This window comes from Budorcas taxicolor, chromosome 3 (genome assembly GCF_023091745.1).
Source record: "Budorcas taxicolor isolate Tak-1 chromosome 3, Takin1.1, whole genome shotgun sequence".
NCBI classification, from domain to species: Eukaryota; Metazoa; Chordata; class Mammalia; order Artiodactyla; family Bovidae; genus Budorcas; species Budorcas taxicolor.
In genome coordinates, this window is record NC_068912.1 from 31,263,067 (window position 1) to 31,276,934 (window position 13,868).

Here is a 13,868-nt window from a genome sequence, read left to right on the forward strand (position 1 = left end):
AGATAACGTACTTCCTTAAAAACCCAGCATATATGAAATTTTAAAAAAGTCACCTTTATAAATACCAAGTCTAAAATAAATAAAAGTGCACTGCTGTTCAAGAAGAAAATGTATCCAAAGCAACCTTCTATCTGAGGGTGGAAGGTGTTGACACATTACCTTGACTATTTCCAGATTTAAGTTCCCCCACCCTCTGGCACTTCTGGCTTTTCATAAAGGTTATTCATGCATTTGGGGGTGACAGAGTGACAGCATCCCAAATTGTACTTTTGGCATTTTAGGATTAGGCTAGTAAAGAAAAACATGTCAAAATATTATCAGAAAAGGCACAGCTAGAACCAAAATGAGTGGAGGTTGGGTAAAGGGAAGAGGCCTTTACCCAAAGTAAAAAGTAAATAGATCTTTTGTACATTTACTAAAGAGAGTTGTTTTTGCTATTATTATTTACAAAGATTCTAAAATCAAGGTAGAAAAACAAATCTTACTAAATTCTACAATACTGTGCAATAGAAGCTTTACTATAAATGTCAAGTCAGTCTTCTTTTAGTTGAAGGTAAAAGATATTACTGAACTATTTGTATTCTTTGTACTTATGTGTTATAGGTTAAATGTGTCCTCTAACCCAAATTTATATGTTGAAGTCCTAATCCCTAATCCCTCAGAATGTGATATATTTGAAAACAGGGTGATTAAGTTAAAAATGAGGTCACGGGACTTCCCTGGTGGTGCAGTGGTTAAGACTGTGCTTCCATTGCAGAGTGCACCGGTTCAATCTCTGGTCAGGAAACTAAGATCCCACATGTCACGGTGGTGCAGCCAAAAAATATACGAGGACATTAGGGTAGGCCCTTATCTAATATGCCTGGAACCCTTGTAAGAAGAGAGATTTGGATAAAAACACAGGCCAGGAAGAGACCCTGTGAAGACAGGGAGAAGATGCCTCCCGTTTAATAAGCCAAAGACAGAGAGGACTCGGAACCAATGCTGCTGACACACTGATTTCTGATTTCCAGCCTCCAGGATTGTGAGAAGATAAATTTCTGTTGTTTCAGCAACCCAGTCTGTGGTACTTGTTATGGCACCTCTAGCAAACTAACACAACATTGTAATCATTTACTACCGGTATTTTAAAACGTTCAACTAGATCAAAATCTTCCCCTTACTGTGAGAGTGCCTGAATAGAGAATGCCTTGCTTTGTCTTATCAGTCTGATGATAGGATTATGTAAAAAGGAATGGTTTTGTAACAGTTTCAGAGTACAAATTTCAGGATCCTGAAATATAAATATAGTATACAACAGTGCTAAGGGATTGAGATGCTTGTTTATCCAACACTCTCAATGTGTACTTTGAAGAAGGCCTCAAGAAGCCAGCTCTGTAATAATGCTAATAACTTGTTAAGGTCAATACTTAAAATGCTTTCAGAATTCTACTCAAAGCTGATTCTAGGTTGCCAGATTTTTTAGATTTATACTTAGGGCAGAAATTAATAATAATATAATTAAGCTTACCAATATCAATCACCACTTCTCAGAGTTTTATTTATTTTTTCCTCAGAGTTTTTTAGAATTCAAACCATAGTAGTAATAACACACACACACACACACACACACACACACACACACACACACACACACACACTGAGCTAAACATTAATCTGTTCCAGGCAGTGTTCTAAGTACTTGACATGTATTAACTCAGTCCTTACAACCTTAGGTGATAGGTGTTATAACCATGAACCAGCCAGTTCATCATAACCATCACCTCCATTTTAAAGATGGGAAAACTGAGGTACAAAGACTAAATAACTTGTTCAAAGTCTTACATGTAGTATGTGACAGAAATAGAATTTGAACCTAAGTAATTTAACTCCAGAGGCTTCCTTAGTAACTACTGCTACTTGGTACCAACTTACATCTGATTTTCTCATTTTACCAGCTACAATGTTGAGTCACAGAACTGGAAGGGATCTTAGAAATAATCTAACTTAGGACTCTCATTTTACAGATGAAAATTGCGACCAGAGTTGTTAAGTGAATTACTGAAGATTACAGCTAAATAGTAAAACTGTTAAGATACCGTCTAATCGACTTTCTGGGACAGCAAGATGGATGTCGGTTTCTGTTTTGGTCAGCACTGTTTGAAGACTCACGCGTCTCCAGTGTATCTCTGTGTGTGTGTGGGTGTACAAGTCTGTCTCCCTCACGAGGTGTGCACATCTGCTTCCACCACTGTCTCTCCTACATGTTGCTAACAACATTTATACATATACAGAAGAAAAGGAGGAAGTGGCCTCATGCCTGTAAACAAACATTCAAACATCTCTCCCCGAAAATGGGGATGTCTGGCACAATGCTATTAAAAACAGATCTGTCTACCTAGAAATCTTGTTTATACCTTTTCAAGTATTCTCACCTGGGACAAGACCAAACCAGAAGAGCTACATTAGTTAAGCTACTGGAACATATGTTAACGAAAATGAATAACAGTTTTTACATTAATAATTTTTTTCATTAAAATTAAAAATATGTCTATTGATAGTATCAGGAAATTACCAGGAGTATTTACCATTTCAGGTATATTTGTTAGTGGCTTTATTTCAATGAAATTATTAGCATTATTTCAGAGAAGTAAAAATTTAGGGGACAGATAGATGATATAGACAGATATACATATTTCAATGAAATTATAACATGATTTCACTGAAATATGTATATCTGTCTATATCATCTAGCTGTCCATCATCCCCCTAAATTTTTGTTTCTTTGCAATAATGTCACCATGATTTGCAAAATACTACAATGAGGGAACAATATGTAGATTGATTTTATTTCCAGTAAAATGATTCATGGGCTTCAATTCTACAGGCAGGCTGGGATACAAGAACGTTTCAAATATTAGTGTTGGATGAAGTTGTTGACTCCATCAAGATTTCAAGTGAGGGAGAAAGAGAGCATGTGGCATGCAGGACAAACCCTAATACGGTCCAGATATCTGTGTGTTAGCTATGCCCATGATCTGACTCTTTCTGAACTGTATAAAAATTTCTCATAGGACTGTAACAGAAAATTATAACTGATGATGTTGTTTTGCCTTTAAAATTTTGTCTTTTAAACCAGACCACTGATTTTTTTAAAAAAAGTTTAACAATTTGATATCAGTTGAAAATGATCAAGAGACCTTGCTCCCAGGTTCTTTGGGGACGGTAACTCTTCTGAGAGGATGTATCTAAGTAACTCTTCTAAGAGGACGTTGCAGTGGAAAGGGCTTGGACTTCTGAGTCCTACAGACGCAGGTTTATATCCTGGCCCTACAACTTCATACTTCCTTGATCCACTTAACCTTTGAGCTCTCCCTTCTTCTATAAAATGGGGATGACTGTACATACTCTAACAGGATACGGAAGGGTTTAACAGGGTTAGTGAGTGGTCAGCTCTCTCACTTGTTATCTCTGGAGAGCATATATTTGGTTGCATCTGCAAGGATAATGAAATTTTCCTTTTTCCAATGAGCAGTCATTTTCTACCATTCATGTGTCTAATTTAGAAATCAAAACAAGTTTACTCCTTCTAACCTGGCAGGCTGATCTGTTCCAAGAAGGTGATCACCTGGCCAGTTCCTGGGGAAAATGGCTTAGGAACACACACAACACTTTTTTAGGCCAATGGTATTTGCACACTACTTGGGAAAGAAAAAGGACAATCTTCTGTTTAGGCTAGTTTTTTTGTGACTTTAGGATATAAATGAAAAGCATGACTTTGCTTCCACTGCATTTCTATACCTTTTAATAGTCATAATTTTAACTTGTAATACTGATAAATGGGTCTTCTAAACACATTACAGCTATTTTTAATATTAAATGAATAATGGATATGTATCTATATTTATAACCCAGCAGCAGTTATCCCATTCTATTATATCAATTCATCTATTTACATAGCTGTCTTTTGTCTCATAAGACTGCTCTTCCAGACGAATACTCTGTCTTATTCTACTTGATAAACTTAGTACCCAGCAGTCTCTGGTTCAAAGGGGGTATTCAAAACAGGCTGGTTGCATAGAAATGTAGCATAAAACTGGACTTTATCTTTTGGGAAATAAGCCACCAAACATTTTTAACAAGGTGAATCTCATAATAAAAGTATAGTTTTAAGAAGGCTAAAGCTTGAAGTACAGAGCTGATTTGACTGAAGAGAAACTGGAAGCAGAAAAAGCACTTGGCAGAATAACAGTGCAGGTATAAGATTCAAATGTGTGAACGAGGATGGTGGCAGTTAAGAATGGAAAAAAAAAGACGGATGTAAGAGACTTTGTAAAGAATGTACAGTAACTTAGTATTGGTTCTATTTAAGGAGATAAGAGGAGAAATAATCCCAGATCAGCTGAGGTTTTAAGGCTGGGAAACTAGAATGATGATGCCTTTAACAGAAACAGGGATGTTAGAAAAGGAACTGGTTTTTTCGGGGAAATGATGACTGTGATGTGAGACAGACACTGAATGAGAAGTAATTAGCCCACCCCCCCAAGAGGAACATGTTCAAAGTCAGTGAGTGTGGTGAAGGCTACAGGTTTAGAAGCAAGGAAGTCTTTAGGGATGGAGCCTTTTCAGAAAATCTCCTCTCTGCCTTCAATTTGGGAACAAGAGGCAATAAGAAGCTGACACACAGGGCTGGACCAGACCTTGTCTGTGCGGTCAAATATTGGACCAGCTAGGAGCCAGCCTGGTTCTGTTCCCACTCTAGTTCCACTGCTGTAGCAGAAAGGCCTACTCAGCAGAAACCAAGGAACAGGGACCTCTTCCTCCCCCAAACCCCCAAACTTAGTGCTTCTTTCCTCTCTAACTTACCCATCAGTTGACTCTCCTCCCCATTATAATTTATAGCTCTTATCTCCCATTGAAACAACTCATCCCTGCTTGCTTCTCCCTCTGCACCCCTTCCTCCCTGACAGACCCAGAGCACACTTCAGCCTCGCCTTGCCCAGCGGCTTTGTACAAGGGATCCATGCAGATGCTCCCAAGGCTCAGGGTCAGAAGTCTTTTTTTGTCTGTAAACCCCATCATCCTGTGCTCTTTTTGTTTTCCTCCCTAGTTTCTATTTGAACTCAGTAACAATTAAGGATTACATTCTTTGTGGCTCCAAAAGATTTAGAAAGGATTCATTTAGCAGCAGAGCACACAGTTAGAGTGAAAGCTCTGGCTTTGGACCTGAAATACAGAGCTTGGAAACAGTTGGCAGGGAGAAGCCATATTACTACATTCTTTGCATCAAAGCCTGTTTGTAGTCCTGTTTCCCTCAACCCACAACCCCTGTCCTCGACTCCCCTGCCCTCTACTCTTAACTCCCCATCCATGGTTTCTTCTCATCCATTTTGATTGTTCCTATGAACTGCTCCTTACATTGGAGGCAGTAGAAGAGCTGTTTTCAAAAGGCAAAAAAATCACTATTAATCAAAATTACCATGGAAAATCCCTTAAATCTCACAGAAGGTACAACCCTGTACCATGATCACACTATCCATGAAACTGTTTATATGACACTGAGAGTGAAGGCACTTGAGACAGTTTGGAGTGGAGTAAATGACAACTCAGAGAGAAAACATCAGATAGTTGAATCCCTTGCCTTTCTTTTTCCAGGGCCAACAAGTTTAAGGAAGATAATGCACATGACAAAATTATGAAACACACACTGTAAGACACACACACTGTCCTAAAAATTCTTCTGTCAGATGTCTGAGATCACGACATACACAAGCTCTGTTTCCCTCTACTTAGGAAACGTAGCTATGTAGTCAAATATTTAAAACCAAACCAACCCCCAGCTAAAATCAGATACTAATTCTTCACCTTTGTTTAAATGATAAAGGAGTAAAAGAATATTCAATATTAATTAACTCACATGCAGTGCTAGTAATAATGTCAATAATACCTACCAATTATTGAGTGCTTCCTACATGCCATGTTCCTGTAATCCTTTTTTAAAAAAAAGCCTCTGAAAGTCATTTTTAAGTCACAGCTGAGGAAACTGAGATATGGTGAAGGTAGAAAACTCTGCCCTTCTCCTGGGTCATACAGCAAAAGAGCAACAGAGTTGGGATTTGAACTCAGGTTTGCCTTTAAAGTCTGTGCTGTAAATTAGCACACTTTATCGCCTCGCCATAAATAACCTATCTTCTCACTGAAATGCTTTGAACTAAAACTAGGAAGATTCAATTTTTAGCTATTAGCAGCAAACATTCAGGAAATAAGAAAAAAATGGCCTTTGGTAACAGGCTGATGAGCTATTCCTGGGGTCAACCACCAGACTGGACAAACTTCCTCTAGAAATATCTCTGCTTCTTGTATCATGCCACTAAACACCAATTCAGTGGCCTAAAAATCCTTGTATCAGGTATCTGAGATCATGACATGTAAAAGATTTGTTTTCCCCTACTTATGCATCTTAGCTCTATGTTGAAATATTTAAAATTAAACCAACCAATAACTAAAATCAGACATGAATTCTTCACTGGTGTTTAAATGCTAAAGGTGTAGAAGAATATTTAATATTACATTATTTAATTCACATAAAAAGTGAAACACTATTTCACTAAAAACATCCAAGAAACACCATTCTGCTCCACTCAGAAGAGTCAAAAATTCTAATCTTGTTCTGCAGATTAACTAGCAGTACTGGAAACCTGATTCTACCAAGACACAAATCCACTGTAGGCTGAGTGCATTATGCCCACCATAGTCAGTCTGCATGATTCCATTCAGTGACCCAATACAGTGTGTATCCTTGATCATGTACTTGGTCCTAGTTTAGAAAAGTATAAAGTCAATTAGAAATTCGTTTTTAAAAAAATCCCAAAGTAGATCAGAAATTTGTCAAAACCAAACTCTCAGAAACCATTTTTAAAGAAAAAACAGTTCCTAGTGTGTTCTCCTAAATTCACTTCATTCCTCTCAGGTCAGATTTTTAGAAAAATAAAATGCTAAAAGACTAGCACTGATTACATTAATAAGTCTGGTTCAAATTTCAAACTTCAAAATTCATTACTTCAAAATTATATATCTAACCAGCAGACATCTTCTACTACAAAATTCAGTATTTTAGAGTCACTGAAGATACTGGAGCACCAGAAGACATGAGATCGGGAAAACAAGGCAGAAAGAAATGGACTGTTTATACCAACAAGATGTGCCATATCCTATCAGTACATCTTTCTAGTCTACCCGAAGGTGTCAGCTTCAAATGAAGTTCAACACTCATTAAGTCAAACTATATACCAGGCACTGTGAAAGGTATAAAGGTGAAACAAAACATACTAACACCTCCTGAAGACTTTATAATGAGATAGACTACACGTACATTAGAAAAATCTCTGCATACGATGCTTTTCTTCATCTAACACTACTGAACAGGTGTCGAAAAAGTTAAAGATTTCTGCGATTCAAATGTGTATCGAATAAATCTTGCTTGTTATGCCAAGGAATCAAAGAGCATTATTTGCTTTTTCCTTTCTGCTCATAAAGGCCCTGGCAATCACCACAACTTTGTTTTCCTTAGTCTCTTTACATTGGTTTATTTTCTTTTCTCTGTTCATAAAGGAAGATATATCTTTTGGGGATTTCCTGCTCTGCTTTTAGTTTTTCTCTGCTGCTGTTGCTGGGGGGCCCTTACCAGCCCATTGCAGTATGCTTGGTGTGTGCTGGAGAGACCCTCCGCAGTTTCTTCTCTGGGCCTTTTTATTGGAGATCTGGAAACAGTCACTGAGTGGATCTATGCAGAGGGAGACTGGCTCCGAAAACGTCCAACCTAACTATTCAAAATTAATTACCTTCATGACGTCTACCTTCAGAGACGCTTATCAGGAAAGTAAAAGACAGCCCTTATGATTGCCCCTCATGATTCCAACTCCTCCAATCCCATTGTTACTATCTTTGACTTCAGAAAACAGTAGTAAGACAGACTTTGGATTGAAAGCAAAAGAAACAACGCTAAAAAATATGGCGGATTTTAATGTATGAAAGCGCTAGCAACAGATGGTTAATGGGGAGTCAATGGCATTTACATTAGGCCAAAATTATCAATATTTTGCACCTGCTGAAATGAAGGTCTTTATGAGCACCCTATAGAGACTCTCTTTGGTAGTCACATGTGTCTGAAGAGCTAGAGTTTACCTTGCTTTTATTAATCCTTATCTCTGAAATTTAAAATGTGCTTTTAATTTTTATCCCCTGAATTTTGGTAGATGATACTGGTCTTGTAAAGCCAGTCAACATCATATATATATATTACACATCAGTTTCTCCTAGAGGAAAAAACCCACCATAAAATAGGGGCTAGAGAGTAACCAAAGGCTACCTGACCAGATTAATCATAAACCTAGACCACTGAACCTGAATTTTCTTCAAACACTTCCTCCCTTTTGTTTCAAAAGAACTACACCTTCAAGGTTAACTACAGTCTCCCTGAGCAACAGACCAGCCCACCTAGACTGGAAGTCACTCATTCCTAATCTAAAGCTCTTTATTTAGTTATCTGTACTGCTTCACTTGAAAGCATGCTGTTACGGACAGCCCAACAATATACACTGCATTCCTACCCACAACGACGACTCTGTAGATATACAACACGCTCAATTCACTGTGAAATACTAAAAGGCGATTTTTCATCAAATTTTCAGGAAGAAATAGGATAGAAAGCAAAAATGAAACGCAACTCAAACCTAAAAAAAAAACCCTCAGAGGTTAGCTTCTCTTTCAAGTAATAGAGTAAAGGTACAAAGCGGGGTCGGGAAGGTTACTATTTCTCCTCCTCCAGAGTCAAAAAGTCCCGAAGCAGAGGAACTCTCGATACCGCCCCCCGCCCCCGCCCCAGCTCAATAGGAGAATAGAGGATTCAGGGGGAAGGCTCAGGAATACAGAATGGGGGATGGGAGGAACCCAAGTTGGGGAAGGCCGATTCGTCCGTGGAGCTGGCTGTCTAGGTCGGGTCTTTTGATTTTTGCATCGTCCCATCTCTCTTCTTTTTGAAAACACTGATTTTTATCTTATGGATAAAATTACCTCTGGTCCCTCCCTTGCGAGCAAGGACAGGTGTTGGAAGAGAGGTCTGGCCTCCTAGGGGTACAAAATGGGGGCGGGGGCGGCAGTCTAAAGAATGGGAACCTGTACGCCTTCTCCCAAGGTTGAGGGGCTAGGTGAGGGACCTTTTAAATGAGGGGTATCAGGAAACCAGCCCCTTCTGGGAAGCTGGGATTGATGGGGGACAATAAGTAGCTGCAAGCACCCTCGAAGGATGAGGAGCCGCCTCCTCAGGGAATACCGGGAGGTAGAGGAGGCGGCCCCGCCCCCTCAGGGGATGGGCGCGAGTGGCGGTTGGGACGGTGGCGGGAGGACACCGGCGGTTCTACCCCTGTTTTTCTTTCGAGAACCTGGCCTCCCAGCCGCCGCCAAGCCCCGGCGCCAACGGCTCCTACCTTTTCCCGGCGCTCAAGGTTCCTCTCCCTGCCGCCTCCGCCACCCTCTCCATCCACAGCCCCTCGAGGCCCCGCCCCTCAACAGCCAGGCGGGGGCACTGGCATTCGGCAGAGCCAATGGCCTCCTCGCCTCTCCAGCCCCGAAACCAATCCGCGCCGGCTGGAGGAGGGGCTTCTCCAATGTCATTTAGGCTCCTCCCGGAGCCCCAAGATCCCTTTTGTTTGGGGAGAGCCAAGCTGGGATTGAGCTCGCGTCACTTCCGGGAGGAAGCGCAGTCCTCCTGCCCGGGCTCGGGGTGGGCTTGCGCCCCTCCGGGCCCGGATTTTGCAACTTTCCACCTTCTATGGGCTTTCGGGACCAGATGGTGGCGAGTGCTTCGTGTGTACCCTCGTTGTACGGGAAGCTCAGGAATGGGTTTCGGGTGTCCTGACTGACTGGGCACATTAATGTTTCATCCAAAATGTTAATAAATGAAGTGCGCTCTGGTGTTTAGAAAACCTGTTGTTGAAAACCTGGTAACGTGGCTTGCCTGTTCTACCCCCCGACACACTTTTTTTTGGCGGGGGTGGGGGGGGAGAGGGGGACAAAGCGTGTGCTAGAGAAGGGAGCAAAGATGAAAAACCCAGAGACCCCTCTTTTCACATTATATTTGGAAGAGAATAGTAGCTTCTGGAGCCCCTGGAACCCCTGGAGTGGAGACGCCGGGTAGCTTTCCAACCCGACTTCCTTTCCAGGTAGAAATCGAATGAATAAAATTTCCGTGTGTCAATGTTTTCTACGCTGTTTTCCAAATGAGAATTTTTGTGTCTTTGGCCCCATTGTACTGTAGGCTGCCGCAGCCCTGCTGGGACAAAGGACAGTAGAGGATGCAAGGAATGTCTGTCCCTCGTGAACACAGGAATGCAGATCTGGTGGCAGCAAGCCCTTGTTTAGTCGCTAAGTCATGTCCGACTCTTTTGTGACTCAATGGGTCCGCCAGGCTTTTCTGTCCATGGACTTTTCCAGGCAAGAATACTGGAGTGGGTTGCCATTTCCTTCTCCAGGGCATCTTTCTGATCCAGAGATCGAACCCGCATCTCCTGCATTGCAGGTGGATTCTTTACCGCTGAGCCACCTGGGAAGCCCCGCACTAAGCCCTCCAGCACCAAATAACCCAGAGAAGGGAGAGGGTGCATCCCTTCCTGAGGTCAAAGTTTCTGGATTTCTTTTTCCCGTTCACGGATTCCAGTTCAACTGGTTAAAAGAATAATAATCACATTGCTTTAAATATAATACATGCTTACAATTATTTATAATGCATAAGTAATATGAATTAATTTCAATGTATTATTTCTAATATTAACAATTATTATTAAGCAAAGCAGTACCGAGGCCTCCTACTCACCTAGGCAGACTGTCTCAAGACAGATCCAGCTCTGTCCACACGCAGTTTGCAGTCAGGTGGAGGGATGTAGTCAGTCTGCAAACATAGGGAAGTTCGAAGGAAGTAAACCAGTATTAATGCCGTTTTGTTGCATAAGTGCTCAGTCAGGTCTGACGCTTTTGGAACTGCATGGATTGTAGCCCACCAGGCTCCTTTGTCCATGGGATTTTCCTGGCAAGAATGCTGGATTGTTTTGCCATTTCCTCCTCCAGGGGATCTTCCCGACCCAAAGATCAAACCCTTGTCTCTTGCATTGGCAGGTGGATTCTTTACCACTGAGCCACCTGGGAAGCCCTATTAATGCCATTCAGTTCAGTCGCTCAGTTGTGTCCGACCCCATGCCAGGAATCCCTGTCCATCACCAACTTCTGGAGCTTCTCAAACAGATGTCCATCGAGTTGGTGATGACATCCAACCATCTCATCTTCTGTCGTCCCCTTCTCCTGCCTTCACTCTTTCCCAGCATCAGGGTCTTTTCAAATGATCAGTAGTTCACATCAGGTAGACAAAGTATTGGAGTTTCAGCTTCAGCATCAGTCCTTCCAATGAATATTCAGGACTGATCTCCTTTAGGATAGACTGGTTGGATCTTCTTGCAGTCCAAGGGACTCTCAAGAGTCTTCAACACCACAGTTCAAAAGCATCAATTCTTTGGTGCTCAGCTTTCTTTATAGTCCAACTCTCACATCCATACATGACTACTGGAAAAGACCATAGCTTTGACTAGATGGAGCTTTGTTGGCAAAGTAATGTCTCTGCTTTTTAATATGCTGTCTAGGTTGCCATTCCTGCAAGTTATTTTCATATAATGATATTTAATCTTCACACCGGAGACACGAATTTGATCCCTGGGTCGGGAAGATCCCCTGCAAAAAGGAACAGCTACCCACGCCAGTATTCTTGCCTGGAGAATTTCATGGACAGAGAAGCCTGGTGGGCTACAGTCCATGGGGTCGCAGAGTCGAACACAACTGCGCAGGCATGCACACACACGCACACAAATGTAATCTTTCCTAACCTGTAAGATAGACCATTGGTGCCTATTTTACAGAGAAGAGAGAAATTCAGAGAAATCAAGTAAAGCCATAGAACTAGTAAATGGAAAACAAAGACCTTCCAACAAGGATGTGGATTCCAACTCTGTGCTATATTCTGCTCTCTATACACTTGGCTTTCAGGAGGAGGGCCGGTTCAGAGAGTGAGTCTGGATGACCTCCAACTAGCATTAGAAACAGAAATGGGCTCCATGTCTCCCTCTATTGACTGCTGGCTTGAGAATGTCCTCTGTATGTATATTTGAAGGACAAGAGGACTGTACTGAAGGGCTCCACAGCAGCTCAGATGCTTCTGAAGTAACAAATAGGAAATTCAGAACTTCAGAAAGACATCATTCCCTGTGTTCTGAAAGGCAAGATGAAGGGCCAGGGACATAGTAGGTGTTCAACAAATACTGACTTCACTTGAAACAAAATGTCTGGAATGGTTAAAAACAGAGTTTAAGTGCTGGACTAGGCCCACGAATTTGAAAAATTCCATTTCCTCCTCCGCCCTTTGGCCCTGCCTTCTGGGTGTGCAATGAGGAAGTGCCTCATTGCCCGACAGTGAGGCAGATGCAGGAGAACAGGCTATTTTCTGCTGGCTTCTGAGTCACTGTAAGAGTTGTCCCAGTGAATCAGCTCACCCCTCCTCCCCTCCTTCCCTTTGTTAACCCACCATTACCCATTCTACTCCCAGGCTGACCTGGCACCTACTTCCTTCAGAGCAACTGGCGGCTCCCCAGATTTTCTGAGCTCTTGCTGACTTTCCTCAGTGAGTGTGGGAGGACCCAGCAAGAATGAGGTCATCCCTGCCTCATAGGATTGAGTCCTGAGGGTATTCAGATTATTATCCTTTTAATTCATCACCCCTGGAGCTAGTGCATGGCCAGAGCCTGTGAATTTGAAGTTCAATGATTCTTCAAATGTATAAAATGTCTAAATAAATTAGAGTCTGGCACACAGGTGTACAGAGGTAGAAAGTGGGTTTGTAATAATTTCCTGAAGTTGTATAATACAACATACTATTTTTATATCTATTATTGTATCAACATGCCAGTAGTATTTATTAAATGCCTACTGTATGTCAGGTAACAATTTAGTAAGAAGCACTAAAGAGTATAGTGTGTGTTAATTTTTCTCCAAATGAGTAAACTTCCTAGGTAGGTGTACCATGAATGTTTATTGCTGGTTTGGGGGAGGCAATGATAGAGTAAAAGAGGGCTAGACTGGAAATGTAAAAGAAAAATTTGTGAGTTCTGCTGGAGTTCTCCCTGTCACAAACTGTACTTTCTTAGGGCTGCTGTAACAACTGACCTTAAATGGGGTGATTTAAAATAACAGAGATGTATTCTCTCTCAGTGAGGAGGCTAGGAGTCTGAAATTAAGGTTTTGACAAGGTTGGTTCCTTGGTGAGGGGTGTTGGTGGGAGTGGGCTTATGGAGGGTCACCCTGCTCTCCTAGCTTATGAGGGTTCCTGGCAATCCTTGGCTTGTAGCTGAATTGTGTTATTCTCTGCTTTTGTCTTCGCATGGCATTTCCCCCTCTGTGACTTAATGCCTCTATCTGTCTTCTCCTCTTCTTCTAAGGATAACAGTCATACTGGATTTAGAACTCATCCTAATCTAGTATGACCTCATCTTAGCTCATTACATCTGCAAATATCTCATTTCAAAGAAAGTTCACATTCTGAGGATTTGGAGGGGGCAGGGATGGGAAACATTCAAACCTGTGTGCAAAACTACTTCACAAAGTAACACCCCCAACTTAACTGCATTTAGCTTCACTGGTAATAGCATGAAATTAGCAACCTAATTCCTAAAGATCGTTTCAGTTCTATAATTGTATGATAATTATATATGCTAGAAGCATTTCTCAAGCCTTTACTATATGGCAGGCACTATGAAAATGCTTCGGAGTACATCTCATTTAACCCTTAAAAGAAT

The 13,868-nt window shown here is 41.4% G+C and overlaps 1 protein-coding gene across 1 annotated transcript in view; it reads right to left on the reverse strand.

The window, feature by feature from the left end:
* The window catches only part of CTTNBP2NL (CTTNBP2 N-terminal like), a 50,138-nt gene extending 40,651 nt beyond the window's left edge, over positions 1-9,487 (reverse strand). The window contains exon 1 of the mRNA XM_052637433.1: positions 9,465-9,487. The gene's annotated coding sequence lies outside the window, so the exon portion shown is untranslated. The remainder of the gene's footprint in view (positions 1-9,464) is intronic.
* Between the last annotated feature and the right edge of the window lie 4,381 nt (positions 9,488-13,868).